Here is a 19445-nt window from a genome sequence, read left to right on the forward strand (position 1 = left end):
AGAAGGCTACCCATAGACCTACCTTCTCCAAATCTATCCACTCAAAAATATATTAGTATATATTTTTTCAATCTTTTTCTAGGCATAGATAATTTAATATGTCTAATACATGTTAACAAAGATTATCATCAGTACTTATATCCAGTGTGTGTTTAGGTTGACTTCTACCTTTATAAAAATAAAATAATCAGAATGTAATATACAGACTAAATCTCCCCTACTCTTTGCTTTTGTAGAGAAGCTATGCTTCTTTGCTTTTGAAAATTAATGTGACCTAGTAGAAAAAGCTGAATTCAAATGTGGCTCTGCTTCTTCTGGGCTGTCATTTAATTCCTCTGAACTACACTTTTCAGAAGTGAATACATGGGATTAATAACACAAACTTTAAAAGGTTATTGTGCGGATTATAAGAAATGACAACTGTATAACATATAGTTTTATAGTTTGATAATGTTGAATGCTAGAGAGTTTGGGGGAGAATCAGGATTGAGAAAAAATAATGAGTGGCCACAAGAGGATCAGTCACAGCAGCCCTTCTAGAGCCTGGTTCTGTAAGGGTGTGGAGGTCAAAGCCAGAGTGCAAGGACTTAAAAAGTAACTGTAGGCTACAAAAGCGGACCACTCACTTTGACAAAGGAGGATAAGAGAGAAATACATAATATCTAGAGGGGGCAGCAGAGTCAAGTGAAAGTTTTTCAAGTTAAGTGACAGCAAAGAAATTGGTGGCAAGGAAGAGTGTGAGGATGAAAGAGAAACATACCTCAAATGGGAGGTTGGAAAGGTCCAGATGCCAGAGCGAGTGTTAGACTTAGTACCCAAACTTCGTCACTAGAGGATAACTTTCCTTTAGATTTCAGGAAGTTCAGATTAACATGAGTACAACCGATATTTTTAAGACCTTCATTTCTCCTCAGGAAAAGAGATAATTCTAGTAAAACATACCATGAGGCAATGTTGATTACTGAAAGACATTTGAAGGAATAGATGCTGATGTTTCCAGTTACTAGCAGTTAGCTGCTACATCATCTTTGCATTTTTGATCATTGGTCAGATTTAAGCACAGAAATACTTGGTAGCCATATTTCATATCCACCTCAAAATCATTGTTATTGTTTTTGCTTGAAAGAAGTTTGAGAAATCAAGGGCTAAATAATTTTATTTATTTAAAAATAAATAAAGATTTGAGGTAAAGGAGACCTAGAAAGTGTCACATTTCAAACAAAACACTGTTTTGGTGACTTTTTGGCTCCCTTCACTCAGCTTGTCTTTTGAGCCAAGGGGACAAAGTTACTGCTCTCACGGAGTTTACTTCTTTTTTAATTTTTAATTTTTTTTTTAATATTGGAGTATAGTTGATTTACAATATTGTGTTAGTTTCAGGTGTACAACAAAGTGATTTGTCAAGGAGTTTACTTCTGAACAAGGGAGTCTGATGGGACAGAAATAAATAGTAACTGCACAGTGCCATATTGTGATAAGTGATAAGTGATAAATGCCCTAAGGAAAGCAATGCTGACAAATGTGGTAGAGTGCCAGGGGGCAGGTTGCATTATTGTAGTCAGCTGGGTCAGGAAGGCCCTCTTGACAACCTGACATTTGAGATGAGACTTGACTGGCACGAAAGAGAGCCATGGGGAAGTCTGAGAGTATGGTATTCTAAGAGTTCAACAAATTCCACCTTCTTAAAGTGGAAAAGTAGAACATGAAAGGAAGGTCCGTTGTAGTTGAAGATCAGGATAGCAAGTGAAGGCCAGGGAGAATGGAACAAGGTGAGTCTGGAACTTAGGCAGGTGGCTTGCAGACCACGGTGAGGAGTTTAGACTGATTGTTAGTCATTGTGGGTTAATCAGAAATAGGATCTGATTTCTATGTTACAAAAAACTTCTGGATACTGTGTGAAGAATAAATAATGTAATTTGATCATATTACTAATTACTACTGGTTACAAGATGCGTAAAAGCTCAATTCATTGGTAGCCTGTTTAGAATTTTGATGAAAGTGGTTTTAAGGACGCTCTAGCAGTTTCTTTAATTCCTTTATTTTACAGATGAAGACGTTAAGTCCCATCTGTGAAATAATATACCTAAGGTCATCCAATCAGTTACCAGCTGAATCAGGATTAGAACATGTTTCCCTATCTATTGTTCTTCTCACAGTGCTTCACTTTCTCCCTTGGTTCTGCCACACTCCATAGATACAAGGCCCTCCCTAAATATGGCATCACAGGAAGGATGTCAGCCTTAGATCATTTCAGTGACTCTCCCAGAAAGCACAGAGAGTGCTGCTTAGAGTGTCACACCATCTACATCAGTCACCTAGGTTTCTTGTTACAGATGCAGCTACTGATACTAAATCTCTGGGAATGGGACCTAGTTATTGCACCCAGAAGAAAGAAATACTGGGAAATTCCAGGAGTTGTCCAGTTTTCAAGATGGAACACTTGTCAGATTTAATTATACTCAATCTTATGCAATGTGATTATGCTCTCTGTAGTGGACATTTTCCCAACACATTTCATTTCTATTGTCACCCCACTTCCCAATACAACTTTAACAGATTGTCTTAAAAAACAAGAAGTCATCTTGTGAATGGAAATAGTTCCCAAACCCTACATAGTCCTATGGGCAAACCTACAAATCGAAGACAATGGCTAATCTAATTACCGATAATTTGGTATCATTCAAGTAAAAAGGATTTAGATATGGTATACTGATTAGGAAGGAGGGAAACTGAAACATATTTTAGAAATATATCCATCAAAAATGGTTATTTAAGCAGTAGGATTTTGGTATTTGGAAAATTCATTTATATTAAACATTCCATCTGCCTGATGGTAGTATATAAAGGGTCATTAATAATGCTTGTCTTTTATCACTGGGGAACATTCCTAGTTGAATTGTATTTGTTGACTACTTCTTATAATTTTCTTGTGTGTAAATACAAAATCTTGCTCTGTACATTTAAAATTTTAAGTTTCACACTTGCTTTCCAAACCAGTATCTAGTCGTGAGGTGACCTTGAGGGTGGGCAGCAGCTTCTGAAAGACATTAATACAGTAACAGCAAAAAATGGCTGCTACTTGTTGAACTTTTACTTCATATGCATTGTCTTATTTAATCCTCTCAAAACACTCGTGAATAGGTATTAGATCCATTTTACAAGAAAAATAAAAACCCACTACCATTTTACTCAGTACTCATTCATATTGGGGAGTTAATATCAATCTCCTGAGCAGTAGAGAAATTTTCCCAGGCTTCTGGGTGAAGGCTTGATCTATGAGAATTTCAAAAGTTGCGTACAGTTGCTCCAGCCTGGTAAAGGGAAACAGGCAAGCACTGATAGAAGATGCTACAGATTCTTTCACCTTTTCTGTATCTTTGAAAATTTTCATAAGAAATTGGAGAAAAATCATAAAACCTTCTTGCTAGACACCAACAAAGCAATTAATAAAACCCAACATTGATTTTGTAGAATGTTACTAATCTACTATCAAATTAGTAACAGAAGTATTTCTTTAACTAGATAAAAGGTATTTAACAAAAATTCTTCATCTGACTCCCAAGTTTGGCAAAATATTGGAAATATCTCCATTAAAGTCAGAAACAAGAAGGGAATGGCTACAAAATGGCTGCTCTTCACCATTAAAACAGGGTTCTAACCAAAGATGAAGAGAAGATAAACAAATAACATATATAAGATTTGAATAGGAAGAAGCAAAGCTGTTATTACTTGCTGACACTATAATTTCCTACCATAGAATATCTAAAATAATCTATAAGCTAATAAAACAAGATCACCATAGATCAAAGGAACCCAAAGTGTTCTTATATAAAGCAATAACCAATAGAAAAATGCAATAAAAAGGGCTTTCTATTCAGAATAGCAACAAAACCTGTATGGTCCCTTGGAATAAATACAACAAAAGAGGCCCAAGACTTGTACTGAAAAAATGGCAAAATGTTACTGAAGGAAATAAAATAGATCTGAATAAATAGACAAAGACAAACTATTTTCATAGATGAAGTTCCCAACATTATTACAAATGTTCAATACAATTTTAATCAAAACTTCAATGTGGTTTTTACTGAAACTGAACAAACAAAGTCTAATATTCCTATTAAAGGGTAAACAGCTAAGATAACCAAGAAAAGTCTAAAAAAGAGGAATGAAGACAGGGGATCTGTCATATAGTTATTAAGGCCTGTTATAAATAAATACTTAGTTAAAACAATGTGAGTTTTATGCTGGGATAGATAAGAAGATCTATATAAAAAATAAAGAGTTGAGAGACAGACTCAAACATATACACAAACTTTTATACCATAGAAGTACAATAGAAACACAACTCTGTGGGAGAAAAGATGGACTCAATAAATAATGCTGGAAAAACTGGCTTTCTACATGAGAAGAAGTAAATATGATCCTTACATAAAATTGTAAAATAAAATAAATTCCAGATGGACTAAATTTCAAAATGTGAAAAGAATCTTAAAAATATATTAGATAAATATTTGGAAGAACATGTTCTGAAACTTGGGATAAGAAAGGATTTCTTAAGAAATACACAGGAGGATGACTCCTAAGTAAGTAGGTTATTATATTTGCTCATATCAAAATTTGAACTTCTATATGACAAATAAAACTATAAATAAAATTTAAAACAGGTCTCATACTGAGAGAAGAATTTATAAGGGTTATTATGACAAATCCCTGATGATTAAAAAGAAAGAAAGAGAGGAGGGTGCAGGAGAAAGGGGCAGAGGGATGGAGAGAGGGAGGAAAGGAAGGAAAAGGAGAAAGAAAGGAAGAAGGGAGGGAGGGTAGGGAGAGAGGAAGGATGAAAAAAAGAAAGCATCCCAAGAGAAAAATGAGCAAGGGTCATGAACAGTACCCTCTAATTTAAGGGAGAAAAATTTGAATGAGCAAAAAAGAAATGAAGGACACTGGATCTAACTAATGACAATCAGGGAACTACAAATTAAAACTAAACTGAATATGAAAAATAATACGTATATATATATATGACTGAGTCACTTTGCTGTACAGAAAAAATTACCACAACATTGAAAATCAACTATACTTCAATATAATTAAAAAAAATTAAACTATGCGACTTCTCTGGTGGCGCAGTGGTTAAGAATCTGCTTGCCAATGCAGGAGATGCAGGTTCAAGCCCTGGTCCGGGAAGATCCCACATGCCGCAGAGCAACTAAGCCCATGTGCCACAACTACTGAGCCTGTGAGCCACATCTACTGAGCCCTCGTGCCACAACTACTGAAGCCCGCACACCTAGAGCCCATGCTCCACAACAAGAGAAGCCACCGCAATGAGAAGCAAGCGCACCGCAATGAAGAGTAGCCCCCCTCGCCGCAACTAGAGAAAGCCCGCGTGCAGCAATGAACACCCAATGCAGCCAAAAATAAATACATAAATAAAATAAAACTATACTGCAATATCATTCCATAGCAATCACATTGGCGAAAAGAAAAGTTAAGCCTGACAAAGTCCAGCACTGATAAGGGTATGGAACAATGGAAGTAGGCATACTCTGCCTATGGGTTATGCATTGGTACAGCCACTTTAGAAAATATCTTGACACTATCTATTGAAGCTGAGTATGTGCATATCCTATGGCCCAGCCAGTAAACATACTCTTAATCCTGTGTACCAGAACATTCTTTGCAAAATTGTTTGTAATGGAGAAACAATGACAACATAAATGACTGTCAATAGGAAAATGGGTTAAATAAATTGTGATATATTCATATCATGACCAGCAGTGGTAACTTAATCTGTATATATCAAGGGAGTTACAAAAGTATATACCATCAGGCAATTTGCTGAATTATACAAAGGCTTTCATGTAAAAAAAAAGCTTAAAAACACACCAAACAATACAATATATTGTTGGTGGAGATACATATGTTTGTAAAAACATTAGAACATAGATTGACTCAAGAAATCTAATCAATATCTTGGCATTGGTTAGGGGAGGGAAAGAGTGGGTAATGGATTTAAGGAAAGCAACAAAGGGGACCTTCATTTATACTATATTGTTTTATATAAAATAGAACATTCAGTGTATATATATATGTGCATGTGTATGCATCTGTGTGTGTGTGTGTCTGTCTCTATAATCAGAGTTTAAAATGACAAAAATTAACATTTGCAATATTGAGTGACAGTGTTTTTACATCAAATTTTACATTTTTCTACTTTGTAATGTTAAAAAAAGAAAAACCCAACTGTGACTCCAATGCTGAATTATGATAATTTGGGGCCAAAGGACTACCAGAGGTATTAGAATCCCAAGAAGCAACCTGCAAAACACTATGCATCAAAAATGGTAATTTACCTGCCCTCTTAAGGGGAAGTCAAATCGCGGTGTCAGGTTCCAGCTGTGCTGCTAGTCAACGCCTGGCTCTAAGAGTCTCCAGTGTTTTCTTGGAGGAAGCGCTTGAGGACACAGAGGCAGAGCTGCAGCCAAGAAATTCTGGGGGAAATGAGGCTGGAGAAGGTGGAATTCGAAAGTGTATTTTCACGTGGCCAGGGGAGGTCAGCAAAGCAAAACAAAAACTTACGAAACCCTGAAAGGCTGAATACAGAACTTTTTCTATTTGGAGGTGCCCCTAGGCCACTACAATTCTTTCTTTAGTCCAGTCTCTCTCCTCTCTCTCCTCCTCTCTTCTTTTTCTCTTTCTTTCCCTCCCCATTCGCATCCTCCTCTTCTTCCTGCACCCCTCTTTCTCTCTCTCTCTCTTCATTCACTCCCTCCTTTTTCTTGAAAGAAACCAAAAGAACATGGAAGTTAAGATGTGAGAGAAGGTCACATAAGGAATTTATATTTCATATTTTGATTCTGTACTTTTTCCAAAACACCCCACTTGCTCTTACTACCCTTTCTTTCCCCCAAACAAAAATTACTGAGTACCTCAAGTCTTTGTAACTTGAAGTCAAAGTAAACTTAGTTTTGTGGCTTAGAAGATACTATTTGATATCTATGTAAAATGTTTCTGTGGAATTTGAGAAAAAGTGTTTACAAGCAAAAGTGGAGTAATTGCTCCAACTTTAGATATAATATAATATACTAAGTATAACATGTTCCCTTTTTGACATGTGAAATGGCATACACATTTTTTTCTGAATACACCCCTAAGGTGTTGAAAAGTTCCTTTAAAAATCACTAGCCTTGACATCACTAATCAGGGAAATGCAAATCAAACCCACAATGAGATATCACCCCACACCTGTCAGAATGGGTATGATCAAAAAGACCAGAACAAATAAATGTTGGGGAGGATGTGGAAAAAAAGAAAACCCTCCTGCACCGTTGGTGGGAACCTAAATTGGTGCAGTCACTAGGGAAAACAGTATGGAGGTTCCCCAAAAAATTAAAAATAGAACTATCATATGATGCAGCTATTCCACACCCAGGTATATATCTGAAGAAAATGAAAACTCTGATTGGAAAGATATATAAACCTCTATGTTCATTACAGCATTATTTATAACAACCAAGACATGGAAGCAGCCTAAGTGTCTGCTGATAGATGAATGGACAAGGAAGATGTGGTATATATATATATATATATATACACACACACACACACACACACACACATACATACAATAAAATATCACTCAGCCATAAAAAAGAATGAAATCTTGCCATTCTGACAACATGGATGGACCTAGAGGGTATTATGTGAAGTGAAATAAGTCAGACAGAAAAAGATAAAAACTGTGTGATTCCACTTATATGTGGAATCTAAAAAACAAAAAAATGAACAAACATAACAAAACAGGAAGAGACTCATAGATACAGAGGGGAGGTAGGTGGGGGAATGAGTGAAATAGGTGAGGGAGATTAAGAGGTTCAAACTTCCAATTACAAATAAAGGGTCATGGGGATGAAAGGTACAGTGTGGGGAATATAGTCAGTAACATTGTAATGACTTTGTATGGTGACAGGTGGCAACTACACTTGTTGTAGTGATCATTTTTAATGTATAGAACTATTGAATCACTTTGTTGTGCATCTGGAACTAACACAGTGTTGTAGGTCAGTTATACTTCAATGATAAACAAACAAACAAATCAAATCTACCTACCAAAACAAATAAATAAATAATTAAAAGTAAAAATCACTAGCGATGTATAGTGAAAAGTGACAGAAAATATGTTTACTTTGTGTAGAGACTTTTGCTACATTGTTGACCTCTGAACAAGGGGGTTAGGGGCGCCCACCCTCTGCACAGTCGGAAATCCGAGTTAGCTTTTACAGTCGGCCCTCCTTGTATGTGGTTCCACAACCCTGGATTCAACCAACGACAGATCATGCAGTACTGCAGTACATACTTAGTGAAAAAAATTAGCACATAAGTGAACCCACGCAGTTCAAACCCTTTGAGTTAACACCAAACTTTAGTTGACTATGACCTTTGTGTTATCAAAGGTTGCTTTTGACCTATGGGAACTCCTTCTGGGTCTACCTCATTATCTTCTTGGTTCTGAGAGGAGACAAGAATTTCAAAAGGAGATTTCAAGAGAACTGTTCCTCTTCATGAGGTTCAAGTTTTCCAACTGAAATGGGTGGAGAATTCTCAGTCTGGGCTCCTGCAACAGGTGGGGAATGAGCATCTCTTGGACTGTGCTATACTGCTTCTTCTGGTCCTCCATATCTGTGTAGCATTGTCTGTGCTAACAATTCCTTTATTGCCATAGTGATATCTACAGTTTCTCTACCTACTAAATTTCACTAGAAGTGATCACTCTAGTGCCAGAATTCCTTTAAAACATATGGTTGCAATTTTCAGATTGAAAGGACAGCATCACAGTTTGCAAATTCTAGAATAAACATATATGTGGAATACACCTGCCAATAAGAATAAAACTGTTTTTTCTATTCCCTAATGAAAACATTTACAAGCAAGATATAAATCTGGAAATCTGCCATTGGACTCAACTAAATACACACACACTCACACACAGAGAGCCAGCTCTGTAGCCTGTGTGACAAAGGGTAAAAATATTTGCTTACTTAATACCTGAGATAGAATGTTTATTTTGATCACGTTTATTAAAAATATGAAAGAAAAGTCTAATCCTTTACAATTTATGTGGAATTTTCTGTAATAGCTGATGTTAACAAACTTTGCAAGTCCTTCAATTCATTCAGAATATAAATCTGTTACTGTCTATAAAAGATTAGTCAATGAAGGTTCAAAGCCATAAGCAGGTACTTAGTGGAGTTTAAAGTTCCTGCTAAAGTAAAAACATTTTTTTTACAAATTAATTACACAGGTTGGCTTGGGAGTGATTCTCATGCAAAGAAGTATCAGTAGTGTTTTGACTTGTTCTCTGTCATTTAAGTTTCAGGAACGTCAGTTGTGGAGCGGAAACCTAAACCTAGATTTGTTTGATCTTAAAACCTATATTCTTTCTATTACCTGGAAGGTTGAAGAAGGAAAGAAGTGATCCCTCAGGTAAAGAGAATGGTGCTAGCAAAGTTTTGAAGACTTGAAGCATTGTATTGTGTGCAAAGAAACGCAAGTGGCTAACGCAGAGTTGGAGGTTTACCCCTCAGGCAGCAACTATAGGAAACCATGAATCTGTGAGCAGTACAGAGCCAAGAAAGAATTTAAGCAGATAGGATGCAGGGTAATATTTGCCTTTTAAATCTCCGCAGTCAAAATAAAAAGGATGAATTTTAGGAGGTTATTGAAATAATCCTGTTTCTCACCTAAAATTGTGCAGGAGATGAGGTTGGTGGAATGACTTGGAAGAGGGGATTTGAGATATATTTAGGAGGTGAAATGAAAAGGAGCTGGCGATAGGCTGGTTGTGGAGAAGAACAGTCAGAGAGGAGAATGAGACAGTAGTCACTTCCAGTGGTCAGGCTTGGGTGACAGGAAACTGGAGATGCCAACCATAAGAGCAGGGGCTTAAGAGGAGGAGCAATCCCATGGAGTGCCAAGGGTGGAAAATGATGAGTTCAGTTGGAGAAATCATGCTGCCTGTGTGGACGTGTCCAAGGGTGAGTTGGATATGTGCCTGATGCTGGAATTTTGTAGATAAAACCATCAACAGGAATACAACTGATCAGAGGTAGATTGCGGAGTAAGCAGAAAAGTGATCACAGGAACACATTGACTATAGAGGTCAAGAAAGGAGCACTATTAGGAACAAATAGGACTACGAAAAGTCAGAAAACGAAAGAACGTTGTGTCGTGGAAAAAGAGTAGAGAATTTGATTTCAGTAAATAGAACTAGTAAGACCTGTTTTGGGGTTAAATATACCTGTGAATCTACATAAATAACTGTGATTATATATATATATATCTCATATATATACATATCCATCATATGTTTTTGTATTCACCTATGTATGTTTGTATATATAGAGACATATGTTTTGTATATATCCTATGGCTTTATATTACGTGCATATATAAAACTAGTATATATGCCTATATGTTTATACAGAACAAAATTGTATATATATTTATTATTTGTGTATTACATGTATGTAATACATATACATATATACGTATATACACATATAATGAATATATATTGCTATTAGTTATGTCTCTCTCTATATATATATATAGAGAGAGATGTTTACCCAACTATAAGTCTTACTATACTTGTAGTCTGCTACACCACACAGACACACACACACACACACACACACACACACACACACAGACAAAAGAGAAAGAACTGAGTTGAATACTTGGCTGAATCTTAATAGTCATAAGAAATAAACAAGAATTCATTTAAGACTGGGAATTCTTTCAGCCATTTATCTGAGTTTTTAGCTTTTACTATTAGCACTCCCCCAAACTATAATTTGCTTACAAAAAAAGGACGTGTTGTGTGTTAAAAAGATTAATAAATTACATTCACTTTTCCAAAGTTATTGAATTTCTCATTTCTTTTCAGATCAATCTGATAGACTTATTTATACACATATTATTAGCTAGACATTCTAATTGTGCTGAAATAATAATATTAAGATATGTATCATGCATTAAAAGAGTGTATTGTCAACTACTGAGCCTGCGCATCTGGAGCCCATGCTCCGCAACAAGAGAGGCCGCGATAGTGAGAGTCCCGCGCACCGCGATGAGGAGTGGCCCCCTTTTGCTGCAACTAGAGAAAGCCCTCGCACAGAAACGAAAACGCAACACAGCCATAAAATAAATAAATAAATAATTAAATAAATAAATAAATAATAAAAATAAAGGAATTCCTTTAAAAAAAAAGTGTATTGTCCACTGTAAATGGCAGACATGAAATACAAATAAATAATAGAATATATGCAAGCAATAATAAAAATATATGCAATATCCAGTAAGAATTAGAGGAGAGGGTGAATTTATTAGTTAATTGTTCATTTATTCCTCATTTAAGAATGGATTTAAAGTTCACAACAACATGAGATAAAAGGCAACACAAATAATGAAGTGGATTCGGAGAAAAAAATAAATTTTAATGGATAATTTGAAGTCAACAGCAAATCGCTCTACAGAATAGCATAGTTAAGGTCTAGAAAATGCTAGAACAAGCCACTGGTTGGCCTCTAGGCTTTCTGGAAAGGAGACAAGAATGAGAAAATCAATCACTCTATTCATATTACATACAAAGAATACTTATTTCTGGTGCCAAAACTAAAGAGTTTTTCCTCATAGATAGTAAAAAAAAAGAAAAAAGAAAAAAGAAAAAGAAAAGAAAAAGAACAGTATACCACCCTAAACACACCTGTATACTAAATGGATTTCATGGGCTGTTTCCTACAGTGGCTCTAAGCATAAGCCAATGATGACATAATGCCAAATTATGTTTCATAAAAGCAGTTTTACAAGAGAATAGACCATATGGTCCAGATGTGTGGAGACCTGCTTGTGTGGTTTACTCCAAGGATGAATTTTTTTGTGTCTGTAGAAACACGTGAACTGTATTTCCCAAAGGCAATCCTTTGCAAATTTATGTTGTTCAACCATGTATTTGATGAGTATTAAGCAGCAGTGAGTTCAAGGTTAGTGTTCTTGACCATCACTTAGGTGCAGCTATTTCAGTCCACTGGTTAAATGATGAATGCCTAACTCCCCCTGGGAGTGGGATGGGTGCAGAGAAAAGGAGCCTGGAATTTTAGCTGTTTTTTAAAAATTGTGGCAAAATACACATAAGATAAAATTTACCTTCTTAACCAATATAAAGTGTACAGTTTAGTGGCATTAAGTATATTCACATTGTGATGCTACCATCACCACCATCCCTCCACAGGATGCTTCATCTTGCAAAACTGATACTCTACCTATTAAACAATAACCACCCATCCCCCCTCCAGCCTAACCACCATTCTACTTTCTGTCCCTATGAATCTGACTACTCCATGTTCCTCCTAAAAGTGGAATCATACAGTTTGAAAACATGGAACGCTTCATAAATTTGCATGCCATCTTTCCCCGGGGGCCATGCTAATCTTCTCTGTGTGATTCTGATTTTAGTCTATGTGCTGCTGAAGTGAGAACTTTAGCTGGTTTTTGAGGGGAGAACAGGAACTCATCAGACTTAAAATGGGGGTAGCAACTCCCGTATGAAGGCAGAGTGGTCTAAAATTCTTCTCTGTGCTGCTGAAGACTGAGGTGAGGAGGGAGGCTGAAAGAGATGAGGTTAAAGAGACGGGAAGGAGTCAGATGCCAAAGGGCTTTGTAAGCCCCTTTTAAGAGCTTGCACTTACATACAGTGAGACTGGAACAGGGAAGAAAAATTCATATTTAAAAAAAAATAATTCTAGGGGCTTCCCTGGTGGCGCAGTGGTTGAGAATCTGCCTGCCAATGCAGGGGACACGAGTTCGAGCCCTGGTCCGGGAAGATTCCACATGCCGCGGAGTGACTAGGCCCGTGAGCCACAACTACTGAGCCTGTGCGTCTGGAGCCTGTGCTCCTCAACAAGAGAGGCCGCAACAGTGAGAGGCCCGCGCACCACGATGAAGAGTGGCCCCCGCTCGCCTCAACTAGAGAAAGCCCTCGCACAGAAATGAAGACCCAACACAAACAAAAAAATTAATTCCGGGAAAAAGGAGAGGCCTGGAAGAGGATAAAATTTGAAACAGAAAGACCAGTTAGAAGGCAGTGACAACTATGTAGGTAAAATTTTCCTTGTCTCAAATTTTTTATTTTTGCAAATCACCAGAGTGTTAGAGTGGGTATTCAGAATTGTAGCTCATGAGGAAATAGGTGTCTGCACTGTGGATCTAGTGTCCAATCTTCCTCTCCATGCTTAGAGGAAAACTTTTGACATTTTAGAAAATTTTGTATTTTAGCAAAGAATCCAGACAAGCCAAAGTCTAAATTCACATTTTAATCAAGGAAAGCATGTTTCTCCTCACTGATCTCTCTCTCCTTTTCCTCTTCCCATGTTTTAGAGGAAGAAGATTCTGGGAAAAAGATTAATAGAGGGCATATCAAGACTGTCAGACAGAAGTGCTAAGAAATCTGGAAAGGGCTGGAATAAAAACTTTCATTCTAGGATGTCTAATTTTGGCTTGGTTACCAATGGTGTTTCTTCCTATTGTAACACGGAATTGTTCTTAAGATAGCAAGAAACTGAACTATAAGAAGGCATATTTCAACTCAAAATAAGGACAACTTATTAGAGCTTCTCTACATTGAAATTGGTTGCTTTGGAAATATGAAGAGCTTTCTATCATTGAAAGTGTATAAAAAAATCTAGGTAACCACTTATCAAGTATAATGTATGTAAGAAATCATTGTAAGAGATAAAAAGTTTGAGTTGAAGAACTGAAAGGCCCTAAATTCAAGATTTATGAATTCCACAGAAGGATAATATCAGATTATCTCTTTTTAGAAACTGATGATTTTGAAACTCTAACAGAATTTCTGGTGATACTCCCAGTACATTGATATCACTCAATTAATGAACTATACCAACTTGCTAAAGAGTAACTTCCTCCTTTAATATTTTAACAAAGAGGCCCCAAACCATTATTTTGCACAGGTAATTGTTCAAAATTTAAGCAAGTTTATCCTGAAACCTGAGTGTTATGTCAGGAATAGAAGCATAGGCATTTCTTTTGCTTCTATGCTAATCTCAAATTCCAGTTTCCAAATGACTAAAGTATCAAGAAAGCAACTTTCCACAAAAATAATTCACTCAATGAAGAGAATGAAATAGAGAAAAATAGAAAAAAGAGCAAGAGAAATCTTCTATTTTAGAAAAAGCCCAACATCTAAAGAAATGTACCAAATGTATCAAAAGTGAAAAAAATTGATGAAATACTTAAAAACTCCATTTATTTCATAATTAAAACTCTCAATTCCCACTCCTCTTTCTCCCCAATTTTAAACGTCTTCCTGTTCTCTCTTCTCCATTCCATCTAACCTGTCAGCATTCAAGCTTTAATCACGAACATTTGGACCACTGTGGTCCCCATGCTCTTTCTTGTATCTCTGATCATATCATCAAATGCACATATCTTTAAAAACACAAGTCTGATCTTGTAATCAAGCTGTTTTACAATCATTTTGCAAGGGAGGAAACTACAGCTTATAGGATCACAAAGCTATGAGCATCAGGCTGGAACTAGAGTTCAGGTCTTAAGAGTTCAGGTCTCCTGGACCCTGTTCCAGAGTCCTTTCACCTCACGTCAAGGTCTTCCTAGGTATTGTATGTATATTGTAGGTACTAACAAAATTATGCTGCCCCCCAATAAAGTTTGAACAGAATACTGGGACTGTATTTTTACCTTAAAGACTTTTACCTTAAAATTTTATTTACAAAGTACAGAAAGCCTATTCTTCTCAGTTGTCAAAGTTCAGTGTTGCGGAGCAATTGCTCCTAGCATGTAAGTTGCCAATTTTAAAATCATTTCCCTCTCTTTGATTGTCTGGGATTTAACTCCTTCTTAAATATGCAGCAAGAAGCATTTTATTTTGTTTTCTTTTTTGCTAACACTTTCGTAGTAAACACATGTGGCTCATATACATTAAAGGAAAATATTCTCAAGATTAACATTTGTAATATTATATTAACTGTTTATATTTTCTTAATACTGTGTAAAATTTACAATTGTAAAGAAAAAAGGAATATCAAGTGTATTCATTTTCTGCTCTTCACTCTAATTCCCAGGTGATTTTCATATTAAAAATTTCCAAATTCTACACTGAAAAATTCATGATTTAAAGTAATGAATTTGAGTTACTTTGCTACAATGTTAATACATGCAAAATTATAGTAAGACATGGAATAGATAAATATTTTGTTTTTAAAATTAGCGAGACCTAAAAGATACTCTGTTATATAATTTATCAAATAAGATTATTAGACTTATTGCAATATAATTAGAATAAAATAAATATAACTGAATTATACAATTATGACTTTAACTTTCATTTTCAAGTTATTTCGGCTTTAAAGATATATTTAAAAATTAAAAGTGAAATTTCCTGATAGTAAGTTAAAGTAAGCATAATTTTTAAAAATTCCATCTTTGTATATATCAAGACAGCTAACTTTTAAAAATATTTAGTTTCCTTGTTGCTTTTCTATGATAATATTGGTGCTATAGTACAACACAAAAATATTCAAACGTGTTTCTTAAATTAAGTGGTGAGATATATTTTATAGTGAGTAATATGTGATTAAGTATTGAGTTATATAAATATTTGCTCACTAATACCAAAATGTGCTTAGACTTGGATATACTATAATTCACTTTATTTACTGTTAGTTTCGATAATAAAATGATCAAAACATGGTCTTGAATATCCTAGCTATTATTTTTAAAACTACCTAGCACCAAGAAATAAAAACCTGCCATTGATGCTGACCACTTCCATTATTTTAAAAAACTGAATTAAATCCAGCACACATTGGGAATTGTTTTTGCTTCTTCTTTTTAGGAGAGTTGTAAAATAACCAGGCAGCCTTATCTTAGGTGAGACTGTTTCGGCTTGGAAATAAACAAAGCTCTCTCTCAATGAGCTAGGTTCATTTCTTATTTGTGTAATACTCTGGAAGAAATTAGGTTTCAATAAAGTCCATTTTTGTCACTGCATGTAGCAATGAATATCACACCCAGCAGGGCACAGTGGCACCTGGCTGTCCAGACCCCAGTGAGCACAAACCATCTGGGGGTAATTACAACAAGGTATTCTTTAAGGACCAGATGGGACCAAGGAACAGAAGCCCCGACCCCTCCCAGTCATTTACAACATAATTCCTTTCAATGATATACTTAATCCTCCCACCAGCTATGCTTTTCAGCTTGCTGTTGCCACTGTTCCTTTATGTTAATTCAGTCTCAAGACCGAGAAAAAGAGGGGGAGAGAGAGAGGAGAGTTCAAGAAAAAAAGGGAGGGGGGAGAGAGAGAGAGCCACCGGCGCCTCTGGAGACCAAAAGAAATTATTCATCTCTAAATTGTTTCCACCACAGCAAGTACAGTAACAAATTTTTTTTTAAAGGGGGCTGAAATTATCCTAAAGAAGGTCAATGCGACAGCCCTGTGTGGCACCAGCTGAGGTTTACTCAGCCACCTGTTAGCTAGAAAGCTCTCTGCACACACGCTTATGATGCATTTAACCAGTTTAAAGGGTCTTTATTGTCTGCCCAGCCACCTCCATTCAGCAGGCCCGAGCCTTTAGGCCTGCTTTGTGGTCATATGTGGCACACAAGCCTTAATTCAATTACGCTGTAAGCCTATCCAGTCTGCATCACTGCCCTTTCACTTTTGTGCCATTTGTCTCGTATGTTGTAAAGAATTTTATTTTGAAGAGGGAAAGGCACCCTACAACCCACTTGTCTTTACTTTGCATTTGAGGTTTGTGCCGCAGGTGCGCCGCCACTCCCGAAATGGATTCATCTTTAAGTGATATTTTAGATGGAGCGTTATTTATTGTTTGGTGACAATGCTTTTCTGGTGTTGCTGACTTTTATTTTTTTTTAATTAGGTGTTTGTTCCAACTCTCCACCAAATCAACAGTCTCTGAACTTGAGAATTGAAAATTCAAAAGGAAAAACATAAATGATAGATGAAAATGACAATTAGCCTTGTACTAACATTTTTTAAAAGAAATGCATTTCTTAGAATGAACAAATGTCAAATTTAGGATCTTTGGTTTCCCTTAAGTTTCTGACACCCAATATATATCAGTTTATATGAATGAGGCATAGTGAAGCTCTGTTATTGAAAACTTTGTTTCAGATGAGATTATTAAATATATTAAATCTGTTCATATCGTTTGTATTCTGGGGCTTCCAAATTTCCTTGGCATCAAAGCAGTGCCTATCATTGTCAAATGCTTGGCATTTTTATAATAATTTATGGGCAATGAAAACATAAATAAGATTTCTCAAAGTCAGGGACTCATGTTTACTTTCATACCAAATTTTTCTTAAAAGGAAAGTTTGTCTCTTTAAAGCATGCTCAACCTAACATTCTTATAACTGTCTAAATCCTACCCCCTGAGTTCAGTGTACATATGAAGGGTATGGGTAATTTCAAATCAACATTCCCCCAAATCATTAAGTGACTTGTCATGGGAGAGTGAAGGGACTTCAAAGGAGGGAGAGAAGAATCTTCTTTGCTATTTCATATCAATTTCTCACCCAAGTCAAGGAAAGAACAATAGTGCTAAGTTACCAGTGTTACTCAAGGTGTGTGTACCAATTCTCACTGTAGCAACTTTTACACGTCTTTTGTATGGAAGTCCTATCTCTTTAAATTACTGAATCAAAACCACAAATATGAAACATGCAAAATGGACCAAGACATTCTAGTTGGCAAGAAAAAATAAAGATATTTGCATATAATCTTCAAAATAAATAGGATTTCAAAAACTGGTTTCTGTATACATATAAATTTAATGGATATGTTTCTCTCAACAATTCTCTGCCCATTTCCGTTTCCTTTAGGTTCCCATTTTATAAATAAGAAAAACTAAGGGTTAATAGAGAGACTAAGTAGCTCACTTAAGAAGTCAAAATTCTTCTGATTTCTTATTGAGGGCTCTTCCTATTACATCATAAAACCTTTATATAATTATTTCATAAACTTCACAATTTTGACCCATCTGCACAATTCCCTATACATATATGTATTAGAGCACCTTATCAATATTCTGTGAAGTGTGAATAACAACTGAACTTATCAAAGTCTAGACAAAAGCAAAAATAAACAAATGGGACCTAATTGAACTTATAAGCTTTTGCACAGCAAAGGAAACCATAAACAAAACAAAAAGACAACCTATGGAACAGGAGAAAATATTTGCAAATGATGTGACCAACAAGGGATTAATTTCCAAAATATACAGACAGCTCATACAGCTCAATATCAAAAAAACAAACAACCCAATCAAAAAATGAGCAGAAGACCTAAATAGACATTTCTCCAAAAAAGACATATAGATGACCAACAGGCACATGAAAAGATGCTCAACACTGATAATTATTAGAGAAATGCAAATCAAACTGCAATGAGGTATTACTTCACACCAATCAGAATGGCTATCATCAAAAAGTCTACAAATAATAAATGCTTGAGAGGGTGTGGAGAAAAAGGACCCCTCCTACATTGTTGGTGGGAATGTAACTTGGTGTAGTCATTATGGAGAACAGTATGGAGGTTCCTTAAAAAGCTAAAAATAGAGTGACCATATGATCCTGCAATCCCACTCTTGGGCATATCTCCAGAAAAGGTGAAAACTATAATTTGAAAAAATACATACACACCAATGTTCATAGCAGCACTATTTACAATAGCCAAGACATGGAAGCTAAGTGTCCATCGACAGATGACTGGATAAAGAAAATGTGGTGTGTATATATATATATATATATATATATATATATATATATATATACATATGCACACACACACACATATATATATATAATGGAATATTACTCAGTCATAAAAAAGAATGAAATACTGCCATTTGCAGCAACATGGATGGACCTAGAGATTATCATACTAAGTGAAGTCAGTCAGACAGAGAAAGACAAATATGATGTCACATATGTGGAATCTAATAAAGTGATACAAATGAACTTAATTACAAAACAGAAACAGACTCACAGATATACAAAACAAGCTTATGATTACAAAAGGGGAAAGGGGAAGGAGGAGGGTTACATTATGCTTGGGATTAGCAGATACACACTACTATATATAAAATAGATAAACAACACGGATCTACTATATAGCACAAGGAACTATCTTACAATGTCTTGCAATAACCTATAATGGAAAAGAATCTGTAAAAGAATATATGAGTGGGTATATATATATATGTGTGTGTGTGTGTGTGTGTATATATATGTGTATTACTGAATCACTTTGCTGTACACCTGAAACTAACAAAATATTGTCAACCAACTATACTTCAACAACAACAACAAAAAGTCTAGAA

At 35.7% G+C, this 19445-nt stretch overlaps 1 non-coding gene across 1 annotated transcript; it reads right to left on the reverse strand.

Moving 5' to 3' along the window:
* Nucleotides 1-12433: 12433 nt before the first annotated feature.
* On the reverse strand, nucleotides 12434-12540 carry LOC132364181 (U6 spliceosomal RNA). The gene has a single exon (XR_009502734.1). It is a non-coding gene; the product is annotated as a U6 spliceosomal RNA (small nuclear RNA).
* Nucleotides 12541-19445: the final 6905 nt, after the last annotated feature.

Source organism: Balaenoptera ricei, chromosome 3 (genome assembly GCF_028023285.1).
Source record: "Balaenoptera ricei isolate mBalRic1 chromosome 3, mBalRic1.hap2, whole genome shotgun sequence".
NCBI lineage: Eukaryota > Metazoa > Chordata > Mammalia > Artiodactyla > Balaenopteridae > Balaenoptera > Balaenoptera ricei.